This window comes from Ictalurus punctatus, chromosome 12 (assembly GCF_001660625.3).
Source record: "Ictalurus punctatus breed USDA103 chromosome 12, Coco_2.0, whole genome shotgun sequence".
Taxonomy (NCBI): Eukaryota; Metazoa; Chordata; class Actinopteri; order Siluriformes; family Ictaluridae; genus Ictalurus; species Ictalurus punctatus.
Genome location: NC_030427.2, coordinates 3,138,423 through 3,155,435, shown reverse-complemented (window position 1 = coordinate 3,155,435; position 17,013 = coordinate 3,138,423). Strand labels below are relative to the sequence as shown.

The 17,013-nt window shown below is 36.9% G+C and overlaps 1 long non-coding RNA gene across 1 annotated transcript; it reads right to left on the bottom strand.

Annotated features, from left to right (window-relative positions):
* Positions 1-425: 425 nt before the first annotated feature.
* Positions 426-1,868, bottom strand: LOC128634253 (uncharacterized). The gene is made up of 4 exons (XR_008397585.1): positions 1,794-1,868; positions 1,603-1,661; positions 1,448-1,502; positions 426-1,347 (listed from the first exon to the last, which is right to left on the bottom strand). It is a non-coding gene; the product is annotated as an uncharacterized LOC128634253 (long non-coding RNA).
* Positions 1,869-17,013: the final 15,145 nt, after the last annotated feature.

The following is a 17,013-nucleotide window of genomic DNA, read 5'->3' as shown; positions in this document are numbered from 1 at the left end:
TTTTTTTACTGAAGGCCTTACAGAACACTTTACATCTTGGCATGATGACACCACACAGCTCAATAACAGGGAACACCAGATACTAGATATGAGAGGGGTTTAAATAAGCAGGTTCTAATTACTGGCACCCAATCCTGAACACCTGACACTTTACGGATTTAAAGGTGTGAACTAACTTTTTACATGTGACTGATTTTAGTTTTTTTTTAATGTTAATTTAAATTGCAAATATTATTACAAAATGCCAATTTTATGTGTCATTTGATAGTGTATCAACTTTATTAATAGGCACTGTTTCAAAGATGAGCAAATATTTGCTTGTCCAAATATGTAAACAAAAAACAAAACACTGTGGTGAGCTGAAAAGCATCTCCGCATGCACAAAACACCAGACCTTGAGGTGGATGAGCTACAACAGCAGCAGACCACGTCAGGTTCTTCTCCTGGGCACAAACTCACACAAACTTTTCATTTGTCCTGTGCATTCTATTACGTTGTTTATCATTTAATTTTACTACTTTATTGCACTGCATTTTGAGGTATTGTACATAAGAAAAGTGCTTTCTATAAAGCCTTTACACTACAAAATGCCCACAATCAGAATGAAATATTTTACGATGTCATTTTATATTTGAAACAATTTATAAATTAATCCATGTATTTCCATTTGAAGTGTTTTGTCACTTGTCTTGTATGGGAATAAAAAACAATCCTGAGATGCAAATGAACTATAGGAAGATAAAACACTGGCACATGAAAAGCCTGACTGTAATAATTATTGTGTAATTTATATCCGTTTTACATATGATTTATAAATGGCAATAAAAAAAGGGAATGAAACATGTTTTGTGTGTGCATTGTTTAATCTCAAAAGCACCAGTGAAACTTGCACCTTGTTTATTTTTTACTGAAATTCTGATGTGGACCTGTAAAGAACAAGAACCGGGTCCACTATTTTGTGCTATATAAAATGAAGGAAAAGTACGAGACACTACTAAACAAAATGATGTTTCGATAGTTTTCCTCATCACAACACGTAACACATGCACTTTTAAACTCAACCTTTTATTAAACCAAAACGAAGCTGTAATGAATTTTCTTTACCGTCGCTTCTGAACAAACTGTTCTGAATATGTCTAAATAAAATAAATTTAAAAAAAGAGCACCGACTGATGAAGTAGTCTAGCCGCAGCTACTCTTTACTACCGGGCTCGCTCACCTCGGCCGGGGAAACCTGCCACTCCGTCAAGAAGATGATGTCGTCTTCAGACGTGTCCTCGATTTTAAGGGACAGATGCGTGACCATTTAAGCTTTTAACTCCTCTTCATCAGCTGGTTTCTGCAAGTCTGCAGAGCACATGACCGTCATCTGTATTAAAAAGCCACATCAAAGCGTATATACACCTGCTGATGGATCCGTGGTTCATAATCAAATGTAAGAGCTCACCAGAAGAGGCCGTGTCAGCAGTAAGATGTTCAGTCTCCGCCATACTGACTTGAATCTAAAATTTTAATTCAACACAAACACACAGCATGCAAATAAAAAGAAATAAAAAATAAAGTTTAAGTGCATCAACACTAGTGGGAGTAAACGATCATCACCATGTCTGATGTGATATCCGAGGCCTGTTCGGTCTCACTCACAAAGTCAATAACGTTATCTGTAAAAACGAAGAGCCAGATCAGCGAATGTTAGATTTCTAAAAAAAAAAAAAAAAAAGAAACACATCCCTGATAAAAAGGTACTATTTTGCCGTGTGCGAGCATGTTTTTTGCAAAGCAAGATAGCATACCAATCACAGCAGGGAAATCAGGATCAGCAACAAGGTCCACATCCAGAGCCTACAAAACATCAAATTACACCTGGGATTAACGTGTGTTCTGGGTGATCCGCAAGTGGTCAGCGTGACGTACAGGGGCGAACGAGGTGTCCGACGTGTCTCACACCATGATCTGCGACGCATACGGCCGCATAACATTCGTAGAGTGGGCTCAAAAAAGCATCTGAATGTGTCTTGGAGAGTAACGAATGACCGCCTAATCGACTGCTTCATTACCATCGCTGGAAAATAAATACGTGATCATTGTGATTGTGAGTTCTCCTCCTCTGGGATAATGGAGAACGGTGACGCAGTAACAGAAGAGCTGAAAGCAGCCACTTCTCTTTGCGATCTCATCTCCCATTTATTTACAAGTTTTGTTAAGAAACCACGCGATCGAAACGTTTTAAATGGAAGGCCGGTGAATAAACGTGCACGACACCCTTCCTCTAGCCAAAATGACGCATGAAATCTGATCTCATGTGCCTGCTGGAGACATGTTCAAAATGCCAGGTATAAACACCAATGTGTTTTGGCTGTCCACTTGTGATTGGATCACTCGAGACAGATGTTAATACCAAATAATTAATTTATATTTACTGAAATAACTCAATTAAAATAAATTTTAAAAAGCGCACCTTCTCCTGTGACATTACGATGAAGGTATCCGGATCAGCTTCAGATCCCGTCTCCTGGTCCTGTAAAATGTGAAAGCTTTATATCTCTGGTCAATGTGTGCACTCAGAGTTAATATATGCGTTACATTTTTATTTTATATATATATATTTATATTTTATATATATATAGGATTGTCTGGCTCACCCATTGAGCTCAGGGCGACCTATTGGACTAATACACTCATTTTCATCTTGACCACTAACATTAGAACATGTGACTAAGACGTGTGAGCGGGTAGAAGAGCTGATGGGTTTCATCCCTGCGATACCACTGTGTGTGTGTATGTGATTGTGCCCTGCGATACCACTGGAGAAGGTACACTTTTGTCTTTATTCCATTTAATGTAACATCTAGTGTTTTTAACATCGATAGTTGTAGAACCAAACATTAAAGACTAGCCAATAACAATATTGGACTAGCATACACAATTAAAAATCACTTAGGTTTTTCTCACACTCTCTTCATGAAACTCACAGGACAGGGAAAATATGCATTATTAGATAAAAATCTTAAAAATTCATGTGACATGGACGTTAAAGTCATTTGCTTATGTCATGTTTCATGTAGATTATTTTTGCAGGAATGATGCCGTTTGTCAAATCATGTCGGATTTCCCACGTTAAATCATAGCACTTCTTCTCTGTCGGCACCACATGCGTGTTTGGGATGTATTTTCTCTTTGGCTATAGATAATTAAATTACACACACAAAATGTAATTTTTATAAAATGCATGCGATTAAAAAAAATTCCTTCATACAAATATGAATCATCTGGATGTAACTTACAGGCGGAGGCTAGTATGCAAATTTTTTGTGAAGATTGAAAAAACAAGTGTATTAGTCACATGATGCTCTACATTTATTTTTATACATAGTGCAAATACACAGCTATTTAAAGATGTGTTTATATTACATGATGGTGCTGAATATGTAATTAAAAAAAAAAAAAAAAGAAACCAAAAGAGTAACGGTACCTGGGTGGACAAGCGTAGCTTTTTATGTGGGTTTTCTCCAGGGAAATTAAACCTCCCCCACTCCTTCTGGTAGAAGAAATACCTTCTAATAGAGGAAAAGGACTTTTTAAAGATATGACCAATATATGGTCAAAACACTTGCAGACATGAGCATATTGGTGGTGTTTGTCCAAAAAACTTACCTTCCAACACGATCTGTTTTTTTCAATTCACTTTTGTTTGGACGATCGTAGCGCTTCTTCTCTGTTGGCAACACACACCTCTTTAGGATGTATTTTCTTGGAGGCTTTGGCTGTAAATAATTAAATTACACACACAACATATTTTTTTTTTTAAATACATGCAATTTAAAAAAAAAAATTCTTCTGTATTTTTTTTCTATATTTTTAGGATTTCCCCTAAGTATAATCTCAACGTAAAAGTTGATGATTTCCATGATTTGATGGTAGCTTTTGCTTACTGCCATACCACTCCGACAGCTCTAGAGTGTAGCACCACAGAAGAAGTGTGTTGGCTGCAGTAGGTGAGAGGCTCACCAAAAGCTTGGTGTTTATTTTCATCTGTGTTTATATTATTTTTTCAATCCTCCCCGCAGTACAGGCTGTTTGGGAGGAGGTTAAACGTAGTTCGTGTGTTTGTTTAAAATTGATGATTTAAAGTCAACAGATGAGGCAATGGCAGGAGAAACCTGACATGGACATGAAAAAGGACCGGATAAACGACAGTGAGATGGAAACAGAACAGAGAAAGAAGTCAGCATGGGGGTGTACACTAAAGAAGCTACAGTCACTGTGGATTTGGGAAATGTCAAAGATGCATGAGCAGAGGACATCAAAGCGGTGACGGAAAGAATTGGAGAGGGGAAAATCCTAGTGGTAAGACCAAGACAATCAAAAGAATATGAGGCAACACTCGAAAGTGAAGATACAGAAGAGTTAATGGACGGACTGAATCAAAGGTGAAGTGTGTGAAGTGAAAAGACTACAGAACAGGGATTATGTGGTCTCCTTCATGCATCTGCCTGTTTATTTGGATGATGAGGACATTTTAAAAAAGCTGGAGGGATGGAGAGTAACCCCCAATCTCTAAAATTAAAAGGAGAATGTATCCGGGTACAAACATTGAGGATGGGACAAGATTTGTAAAAACAAGGTTCCCGAGAGAGGTGATGTGCCTCCCGTAGAGCACCAAGATGGAAACGGCAGAAGGACCGCAGTACTTCCGGGTGATGCACAGTCACCAGGTGAAAACTTGCCGTCTGTGCATGAGCCCGGATCATGTGGTGAAGGATTGCCCTAATTTTAAGTGCTATAAATGTGATGAGAGGGGGCATTTTGCAAGAGACTGCAACACGGTGAAGTGCCTGGATTGCAGAAAGTTTTTAAAGTGTGAATGCTGGATGGAGAGCGAGGAGGGAGAAGAGGAGCAGATGAACGGGCAGAGACATGGAGGAGACGGCGAGAAGGAGCAAGAAGAAGAAACCAGAGGAACACAGGTCAGTGACATAGCAGAAAACACAGAAAATGGAGAACAGACAGAGGAATGCAATAAACAGAACGTGCAAATAGAACAAGAGGGAGAAATCTGGACACAAATAGACATGACTGAAAAGTGCATTGGACAGAGCAGAACAAAAAAAAACAAAGAAGTAATGAGCAATGTGCTGAAAATGAAAGTGAAGAGGGGGAAGAAATGGAGGATAAAACAGTGAAAACTATGAAAAGAAGGCGATCGATAAAGGTTATGCCAAGCTTGGAAGCCGCCAGAAAAAGAGTGATTAAAAAGGATGCGCTTAAACATGAAAACAGGTATGAGGGTCTAAAGGACTTGGAGGGGATTGACTGAAAAGATGAGTTTGATGTACGTTCTCCTCTGTTTTAGGATTTTAAGAATTGTTACATTTAATGCAAGAGGACTTTTAAATGTAAGAAAATTTGAAAAAGTAAAAGAAATGTGAAAAGGAAGATGTTTTACCAGAAACTAACTGGAGAGAAGGGTATACAAGTGAAATAAGGAAAAGATGGAATGGGGAAATATTTTATAACAATGGTGATAAGTCTGGAAGAGGAGTAGCAATTCTAATAAAAGAAAATAGAGATACAAAATGTAAAATAGTGTATAAGGACACATTTGTGAAATGTATGGAAGTAGAGATAGAATATGAAGAGAAGAAAGTAATAGTGGTCAGTGTACAAGCACCAACAGGGGAGCAGGAAAAGAGAGAGTATTTTAAGTTTTTGAGGGAGTTTTTAAAGAAGCACAATCAAGTTATTATAATGTGGGATTTTATTACAGTGTTTAGTAAATTGGATATGGCTGAGGGAATGGTTTTTAAAACTGACACAGGAAGAAAAGAGCTAAAATTACTGATGGAAGACATGATTAATATATGGAGAGAAAGGAATGAAAAGAAAAAAACATACTCAAAGTGACAAATAGTCTAGAATTCTATGTGCAAAACAAGAATAGACTTTGTTTTATGTACAAGGAACATAGGCTTGTTTCTTCATACCTCATCCCTTCTATGAAACCTTCTAAGTGATCATAAGCCACTTTTTATGCAAATAGACTGGAGTACAGTGAAAAGAGGGCCAGGGGTATGGGTCTTAAACACAGCGGTTTTAAAGAATGAAGAATATGTTGAAAAGATAAAAGATATCATTGAAAAAGAAAATGGAATGTATGTGGAAGATAAAAGATTATGGTGGGAAAATGTGAAGTATGCAGTGAAAAAATTTACCATAAAATATTGCAGACAAATACAGAAAAGCAAAAAGAATAAGGAAAGAGAAACAAGGGAACGATGGGGAAAAGAATTAAATAAGAAAGAAAAAGATATACAAAAATTAAAAGTAATAGATGAAAAACTGAAAGAAACTGAAGAAATATTAGTGTGAGGTTGCGAAGCAAAGCAAAGTATATAGTGGAGGAAGAAAAGTGCACAATTTTTTTAGCGCTAGAAAGGAGAAAGCTGAAACAAAAGGGGAAAATGTAGTAGTAGAAAAAAGAGGAAATTTTGAAAGAAATAAAAGCATATTATGAAGAGCTATTCATTAGAGATGGAGTAAAAGAAGAAGAAAAAGTATCACTATTGAAGCAAATAAAAACAAAAGTAGGAGAGGAAGATAAAAAAAGGATGTGATCAAGACATAAGAGAGGAAAAGATCAAAAAGCTTTAAGTGAATTAAATAGAAAGAAAAGTCCAGGTATAGATGGTTTGGGGAGTGAGTTTTATATCGTTTTTAAGGATTTTACAACTAGCACCTTAAAAGAAGTATATGATGAGGTTTTTAAGAAAGGAGAGATGAATCAAAGAATGGGATTGATGAAGTTGATCTATAAAAGAAAAGGAGAAAAGGGTAGACCTTAATAACTATAGACGGATTACAATGCTCAACACCGATTGAAAGATTTTGGCAAAAATTTTAGCCAACAGATTAAAAGTAGTAATGCATAGAGTAATGTATAATTAAAACAAATTTAGTGTACAGTGTAAAAGGAAAACATATAGCAGACAACAATAAACATAAAAGATATGATCAGGTACATGAAAATCGAAAACAAAGAAGGCTATGTAATTAGTTTAGACTTTGAAAAAGCCTTTGACAGGGTGGAACAGGATTATTTATTTGGAATTTTAAAGAGTTTCGGTTTTGGAGAGAACTTTACTGAATGGATTAAAATTTTATACAGAGGTGCAATAACGAGAGTTAGCAGTCTGTAAAATGGCCAATAACAAGGCCACTGGGCCTGATGACATACCATCAGAATTGTGGAAGAGGTTAGGAGAACCAGGAGCTTATTTCCTGACAACCTTGGTCAACAAATTTCTTGATGATGGCATTCCAACTGCATGGAGAAAAAGCTACCTAGTACCTTTGTACAAAAACAAAGGTGACATAAGACTCTGCAGGAACTACAGGGCTTTAAAACGGATATCACACACCTTTAAAATCTGGGAATGGGTAATAAATAGAAGATTGATGCATCTAACTAAGGTCACTGAAAACCAGTGCGGATTTGTTGCAGAAAAATCAACAACCAATGCTCTACATACGATTCAAATCCTTATGGAAAAGCACAGAGACAACAAAAAAGAAATGGTGTACACATGGTGTTTATAGATTTAGAAAAAGCTTTTGACCGTGTTCCAAGACCACTAGTATGGCAACCTCTACGATCGCAAAAAGTGCCCGAATGTCTCATCAATATAGTGGCCAACATGTACGAAGGCGCAACCACTAAGGTGCGTTGCACAGCAGGAATCAGCGACTGTTTTGAAAGTGAAAGTAGGAGTTCATCAAGGTTCGGCACTCAGCCCCCTACTTTTTATATTGGTGATGAATTATGTAACGGCGGAGGTGCAACATTCAACACCCTGGGACATTCTCTACACAGATGATGTCGTCCTTAGCAGCGAAGACCAAAAAGAACTCCAACAACACCTGGAAGATTGGAGAGCTGTACTGGAAAATGCTGGCCTTAGTTATAAGCAGACAGAAGACCGAAAATATGTACTGCAACTTTTCAAACAGTAACTAACATTACAAAATTTCGCACCAAAACTCCTCACTTAACTCAGTCACCAATTTTAAATACCTCAGGAGCATTCTATCTAGCGATGTTTCTATTGACGCGGATATCACAAGCCACATGAATATAGGGTGGCTGAAGTGGAGACGTTTAACAGGAGTGCTCTGTGATAAAAGAATGCCAGTTCAAATCAAAGGCAAGAGTTACAAGTCCGCTGTGAGACCTGCTTTAACATACGGTGCTGAATGCTGGCCACTTAAAAAACAGCAGACAGAAAAGCTAAGTGTAAATGAAATGAGAATGCTGAGATGATCTGCAGGAGTGACACGCCGAGATAAGGTTCCAAACCAATATATCAGGGGCAGTTTTTAAGTCAGAGCACTACCTGAAAAAATTACAAGCGCACCTACGATGGTACGGACATGTGATGAGAAAACCAGAATACCACATGACCAGAAAAGTGCTGGAGCTTGGTACAGGAAAGAGAAGCCGTGGAAGACCTCACCTAAGATGGAAGAATGTTATAAATAAAGACCTCGCTAGAGACAATATAGACCCAACAACGACCCAGAACAGAGCAATCTGGAGACAAAAGATTATGAGAGCCGACAGCAAGTAGATATGGGAAAAGACCGGACAAAGAAGCAGCGTGATAATGAGAGTAAAATGTAATGGTTTTTTAACACAGTGTTTTAAAATAAAAAGATCCATAAGACAAGGATGTCCACTATCAGCTCTTTTATGTTCACTAGTTTCAGAACCAATAGGACTAGCCATAATGCAAGAAAAAAAAAAAAAAGAATAGGTGTTGAAGGAAGTAAAGAAAAGGACAAAATATTTCAATATGTGGATGATACCACAGTGATAGTAAAAGAAATGGAGAGTGTTAAAAAAAAGTCATGGAAATTGTACAGATGTTTAAGGGATCAGGAGGTAAAGTAAATGAAGAAAAAAAACAGATTTTGATATTTGGAGGTGTGACAGATTTAACAAATAATTTTACTTTCAAAGAAACAAGAAATAAAAGATCTTAGGTGTTTTAATTGGGAAGTATGAAAAGAAAGCAAGGGAAACCATGAGGGAAGACATTAGGAGCTATCGAAAAGAAGACTGAATTTATGGAAACTGACGACTCTTAATTTAAGAGGGAGGATTTTAATCCTGAATGTGTTGGTGGTGTCAAAGTTATGGTATACCTTATATGCGTCATCTATGCCGTTGTGGGTAGAAAGAAAGCTGTAAAAACGTTTTAGATTTTTTATGGGACAGGAAGCCAGAAAAGAATCACATACAACAATTGAATAGGTGCAGTGGAAAGGGGAGGGATTGGGTTTAATAGATGCTGAGCAAAGGAAAAACAGTTTGAGATTGAAAATAATTAAAAAGAAAAAAAAGTTTATAGATGAAAATAAAGCAGCATGGAAAAAAAAACAATGGAATATTTTATAAGTAAATTTGGGAATTTTAATTGGGGAGATAATATTTTATGGATGAAAAGAAAGAACTGGATGATGGAAGTGTTACCAGGTTTTTATAAGGAAATGATGAGCGCCTGGGGGAAATTCTTAACCAATGTACATTTTAATCCCCAAGGCAGAGAGAACATTTTAAATCAGCCTTTATTCTTAAACAACAGCATTTTAAATCAAGGAAAAGGGATTTTTTTAAGAAATGGTGGGAGGTGGGAATCACAAGGGTTAGAGATGTTTTATATGAATTTAAAGAAGGGTTTTCACCAGTAAAGTGTATAGAAGATGCAATTGAGTAGGTGAAAGAGGATTTTAGCAGACAAGAAATAATAAAAATAATAATAATAATAATAATAAAAAAGTATGATGTGATCAAAAAAGCAATACCCAAAGAGTTGATAAAAAGAATTGAAAACATGGAGGGGGGGGGGGGGGGGGGGGGGGAGAGAGAGACAGGAAGTGAGGTCTATGTGAACGTGGGAGAAAAACTGGGTGCTTTTAAAGAATGTACAGTGAAAATGTTTTATAGCCTTTTTAGAGATGGAGTTAAAAAAAATCTATTGTTAATGAGTACTGGCAACAGAAGTTCAAAAGATCTTAAAGAAGAAAGTATATGGAACAATATGAAAGGGATGACCATAGAAACAAAGTTAGAGAACCTAAATTAGAGTATTTTATCAGACAAAGTGATATTTACAGATGTCCTACTGAACAAAATAGGAATGGAGCAAAGTGCAACATGTAAAGTATGTAATGATGAAGTGTTTACACTGCAAAGAATTGAAAGATTTTAATGTGAAATGTAAGAGAATAATTGAACATCTGAGAGGGGAACAACATGAGAAAGACATGGAATGGAACAAGGTGATGTTAGGAGTGGATAAAAAGTGTTTTTATTAAAAAAAGGAAACCCCCCCCCCCCCCCACACACACACACACCACCACATCTGATCAATCTGCTTGTGATGTTGATAAAAAGTGCAATATGGGAGAGAAGAAAACAATTTTCAAAGAGAAAACAAATTGTAATGGATGTAGAGTGTGTTTAAAAGAAAAGTGGAAAGATATGTAGAATGCTTTTTTTTTCCAAACAAGAAAATAAAATGGATGATTATAATAATGTTTTTACGCCAGACGTATGTAAGGTTTTTAATGATTTACAATGGAAAGTGCCAGGACAACAAGGGTAATTTTATCATTACAGGAATAGAAGCGTTGTAGGTTTAAAAAAAGTCATACCATAAAAATAAATATTACAATGGATCTAAATAATAAATGTTTATGAAGTTAGGATTTATTGTTAAAAAAAATATACATACATTCTGATGTATTTTAATGTGAAAAATATTTATGTTGTAATATAATGGAATTAATGGAATTTTTGAATACTTTTAATAATAATTTTTTTTTTTTAAATCATCTCATCTGACCTCGAAAGCAAAGTTGGGCCTGGTTAGTACTTGGTTGGGAGACTGAATGGGAATAATAGGTGCTGTAAGCTTATCATTTGGGTAAGTGCTCCCTCATTCTTTATGCAACGTACTGGTGCTTAGACTTCACACGAACATGTTTTGCGTAAAGTGATTCTCCGTATTTACAAATCAAAGAATCACTCCTGACGTGAAAGGACACATCACCTTGTCTCATGTTGATGATGCTCTGACGTCCGTCTGAGGAAGCTGCTATAGGAAGCAGGCATGCAGCACGACTTTGTACTCTCCCTCGTCTAGTTTTTATTTTTTCATCAGTCACACATGACTTGTTAGTTTTGCACGAGGACTGATGTCTCCACAGGTCATTTTTCCTGAACATTCTAAAACAATATGGGCAAGGCAAATAGTCCTTAAGAGAAGCTTTATCAGACGGCTGCTTCCAGGTCACCATGTCCTCTGCTTTTTTCCAGAACTTTGGTATTGTGTTTAAAGTCTCCTTTATTGCGCAGCTGTTCCAGAACACCCTTTCTTTCTTTTGATCTTAATGGAAAGCTGAAGGCATATGCCACATCTTTGACCTCGATATGCTTTCTCCCCAAATACCTCGAGATCTTTAATTGTGATTTGCCACAGTAGAGGCAATAATGTCTTTTGTCCCATGCTCGTTTATGGTCTTCCCTTTTTGTACAAATTTTTAGGGTCACAGTTGATTTGCCTTTTTGTTTATCTCGAGTTGTTTGTGTCTTTTCAGATAAATTCTGTTTCTTTTTTTTTTTTTTTAAATGGTGAACTTCCCTCTTTGCTGATCATCATCACTCAAATTTGTGTCTGGACCTTCAAGATATTCTTTACTGGACTGTTTCTTATGCGATGAACCTTTGTCTGGGCTCAAATCTTCCACATCACTGGATGATGACGTACTGTGTTCTGGATTGTAATCTGGGTCTAATACTGTGCAGCTGGATACTTCAGATTCCGAGGAATCACTCTCTGGTTCCTCATGAATATCGTCCAGCTGCAAGTTCAAAGTATAATCATCATGAGTTAAATCTAACTTTAAATAGACACTTCACCACCATTATTTTGACGAGGGACTATCCGACTTCCTGATACTAACCAAAGTCAATTGTAAATGTGTATTATAACCGTACATTACAAAATTAACAACAGTTACCGGGCTTAGCTGACCACTTTTATTAAGTGAAAGGACATGACATTTTAATTTCCTGTGCAGGAATATTTCAGTTGCTTAAGCAGCTTCAAACTTGCTAAATTGTAAAGTCTAAAACTACAATTATGAGATTAAAATGCATGTTTTGTTCTTCAGGCTGAGTTCCAGCACATTCAGCATGAAAAAATAAAGGTCAACATTAAAAGAGTTTAAAGCTTCTAACATTCAGAAAACACTTGTTTCTCTGTGTGTAGCTATTAGCCAAGTGAACTGCACATATACAGTATCTCACAAAAGTGAGTACACCCCTCACATCTTTGTAAATATTTGATTATATCTTTTCATGTGACAACACTGAAGAAATGACACTGTGCTACAATGTAAAGTAGTGAGTGTACAGCTTGTGTAACAGTGTAAATTTGCTGTCCCCTCAAAATAACTCAATACTCAGCCATTAATGTCTAAACCGCTGGCAACAAAAATGAGTACACCCCTAAGAGAAAATGTCCAAATTGGGCCCAAAGTGTCAATATTTTGTGTTACACAAGCTGTACACTCACTACTTTACATTGTAGCAAAGTGTCATTTCTTCAGTGCTGTCACATGAAAAGATATAATCAAATATTTACAAAGATGTGAGGGGTGTACTCACTTTTGTGAGATACTGTAAGTATAATATAATGTTTCTCTCTCATACACATACATTTTTAAAAAAATCCCTCCTCATCACGTTCTTTTTTGATACTCAGTATGGTTCTTTTCATCACTAAATAAATGTTTTTATTCTTATTTTTAAAAACAGACTCAGAATATGATTAGCATAAAATAAAACTAATAAGCAAAGTAACTATATAAACTCAATAACTCACAGGAAATCAATGTAAAATCTCAATAAACTGAGATGAAAAAGAATGAAGGATACAAACAGAATCCTGGTGACATCTTTCAAAGTATTTAATACATTTAAATTGCTTCACATTCTTACATGTAGAACCTTTAATATAATCTCCATTATTTAATGTCAAATCGAATGTGCTAAAGCACACAGCCTATGGAATGGTCCAGATACCTAAGGTCTTATGTCTGGACTGTGCATAACATACAATTAGTCTTCTATTTGGAGTATTAAGTATTAATTCATCATGGAGACTGAACCTAGTCTATAACTCTATTAATGTGCAGGGACGCCACGAAACTGTACAGTTGCAACCATCTACCATGCTGATAACGTGTATCTCCACCACTTGTGAAATAGAACTTCTCCACTGTAGCCCACATACATGTAGCTGTCCTAACAGACATGAGGATCTAATCTAGCAGCATTACATCAGTTTAAGTACTTTCTACAAACAATCACACTGGATCTTACAATCAGTTATTATCTTAGCCTTAACTTATAATGATTCCAGATCTGGGATTAATTTCTATCACCACATTATGTTGTTTCATTTGCAAAATTCCACCTTAAAATTTTATTACAGTTACTAACAACTGCTCAAAAGATTTTGTAAAGGCACATACCTCTGTTGAACTTTCTTCCATCGTTTCCTGGACACCAAAGAGAAGATTGAAAAAACGACTACATCATTATATCAGTTTAAACAAAATAATTCCAATCACAGACAACAATAAGGCAATACAGTAATGATTTAGTACCTCATTCATCTTTTTACATGACAATTAAGACCTTAAATATAACAATACCACATATTGTGATTTATACAGAATATGTATGGATATAATTTATATAATTTGGTCACTTGTTCATTTTTTCAGAGAAGCCGTTGTAAAGAAACAAATCCGTCCACTGACTTGTCTTGATTATACTCGGTCAATTTGTTCTTAAACTTTACTCTAGTCCATCTCGAAAGTTCCATGAGTCTCCGACATACCGATAGCTTCCATATGCATACCACGATCTCTAAAACAACCCCCTCCCCGAAAAAATAAAAAGCTACATGTTTACCATAAAAATACCCATAAGTGAGGATCATAAAATCTTACCTGCACTGTAAAGGTTTGTGAAAATCAACTTGCGCCTCGATTATGATGAAATCCCAGCCACTCCAGTCTTCTCCTGAACCGCTCCGGGCTTCTCCTGAACCGCTCCGGGCTTCTCCTGAACCGCTCCGGGCTTCTCCTGAACCGCTCCGGGCTTCTCCTGAACCGCTCCGGGCTTCTCCTGAACCGCTTCTCCTGAACCGATTAAGGCCTCACTGAAGGCAGCTAAATGTGCATTACAATATTCTCCAATTCTCAACTCTGACTCACAGGCTTAGAGTGTTTGAAATAAAGGATGGTTGACGTTTATTAATGCAGTTAACTTAAAACCTAAGTAACACCTCAATTCGACTGTATGTATATCAGTAGTGCAAAGAGTAGTCTGATATTTTAACTACAAGAGTACAACATTGAATTAATACTGTTACAAGTCATGCATTTATATTTGAACTTAAGTAAAAATAAAAAAGTATAAGCAACAAAACATGCTTAGTACCAAAAATATAAATATGCGTTATGCACAATTCAGTAATTCAATTACTGAATTTTAATTGTGGATGTATTCATTTTAAAAAATCCTTTTAAAATTGCAGATTGTAAAGGTGGAGCTAATTTTCAGATGTTATACTGTCTGAAATGTTCTTGGAATGGAAATACTCTAAACTAGTAGGCCTACCTCAAAGAAGTACCTCGATACTGTACTTAATTACATGACCTATTCAAATATATTTACAGCACCCTCCACTAGTATTGGCACCCTTGGTAAATATTAGCAAAGAAGGTATTGTCATGAATAAAATCAACCTTTTAGCCTAGGTCAAAAACTTCAGAGACAGTGAGCTTAGTAGATGTCAAAAAGTAAATAAACTTTATTGAAAATCAATAAAGTGTGACAGTCTGCAGAGTGTCTGAATTATGCATACACAAACATGTCTTTATATACCTATCTCCACAGCATAGTCTCTGTAGGTGGGGTTTTGCTTTTCCTCGTTGAAAATAGACCAATCTTCTTTTGCCACAATTAAATATTCATGCCTATGCGTTATCTTAAATTTGTGGAACATGCACAGTTAGTTGTTTTTCTTGAAAAGGTTTCATGAGGACAAGGTTTCTTTTACAAAAAAAGGTTTCACACAGGCTTGTGTGTCTTGACCTTGACTCCCTTCTTAGGCCTCAATGAGCATCTGTCTGTCTCTATCGGTTGTCCCCGCTGATATCTACCTCCTTTCCCGAGGCTCTCTCCTAACTCCCTAATTTGCATCTGCCTCAAAGTTATTTACTCACGCATGCGAATATCTACTGCCAGTTTTTATTGCTGTGGAGACAGGAGACAGCTAATACAGAAGAACAATTGTTGTACACTGAAACACAGAGTTCATTCAACTTAAATCCACTCAGAATAGAACCTGATCAAACATTGTTCTATGTATTTAGATTATGCTTCTAACTGTTGATTATACATATAGATTATGGGTTTTTTTTAACTAATATTGATTATACGATAATGCTCAAGTAATAATTCTAAATGTTTGTTACATATTGAATTCACTTCATTAACATATCCAAATGTCAGTTGCACATATTGTTTGCACTTCAAAGACATTTTCCATAGTATAAATATGAGGTAACACATAGGCCACATTCCCTTAGTCATTAATAACAATGACCCAGGACAGGCAGGAACCTTGGGTTGATTTTTGATGACGGCTTGACCTTTACAGACCACACATCAACAACTGCATGGTCCTGTAGGTTCATTCTCTACAACATCAAGACAATCAGACCCTATCTCACCGAACAGGCTACACAGCTACTAGTCCAGGCTCTTGTCATATCAAAACTGGACTACTGCAATGCACTACTCTCGGGCCTCCCAGCAGCTCCATCGAACCCCTTCAGATGATTCAGAATGCAGCAGCACGCCTCGTCTTCAACCAGCCCAAAAGAACCCATGTCACACCCCTCTTCATCTCCCTCCACTGGCTTCCTGGAGCCTCCCGCATCAAATTTAAGGTTTTGATGCTCACGTACAAGACCTTGTCTGGAACAGCACCCCGTACCTCAACACTTGTCTTTGAAGCTTCCCTCACGTAATCTGTGATCGATTAATGACCGACACTTAGTAGTGCCTACTCAGCGTGGCTCAAGGTCCCTTTCCAGAACCTTCACACCAACTGTCCCTCAGTGGTGGACTGAACTTCCAACCTCAATCCGGACCGCAGAATCTGTCACTATCTTCAAAAAACAGCTAAAGACCCACCTCCCCCGTGAACACCTAACCAACCCATAAAATGCCAACCCCACATTATCCTTAATAAAAAAAATTAAATTAAAACTACATACTCTGGCTCTTACACCTCTACTCTGCACACTTTGCTTTTCTAGACCTCAAAGATCTTGTATAGTAGCACTACTTGCATTGTTCTCCGCTTGATATAATATCTCTTTGCTTGTATTTCCTCATTTGTAAGTCAGTTTTGGATAAAAGCGTCTGCTAAATGAATAAACATAAATGTAAACAATCGGTAAAACCAAGGAATATAGTTGTGATATGTGGCAAACAGTTGTTGATCTTCACAAAATTGGAAATGCCCATTGGAAGCATTGGAAATGCCCATTTGCACCATCAGGGCAATAATTAAGAAGTTCCAGTCAACTGGAGATGTTATGAATCGACCTGGAATTGGACGTGTGTCTATATCGTCTCAACGCACTGAAGAGGACGGTTCGAGTGGACAAAACATCTCCAAGGATCACAGCTGGAGAATTGCAGGAGTTAGTTGTGTCTTGGGGTCAGAAAGTCTCCAAAACTACAATCCGAAGTCACCTACATCCATCACCACAAGTTGTTTGGAAGGGTTTCAAGAAAAAAGCCTCTACTCTCATCCAAAAACAAACTCAAGCATAGGGGCATAAACTGGGCTGGGCATGCAG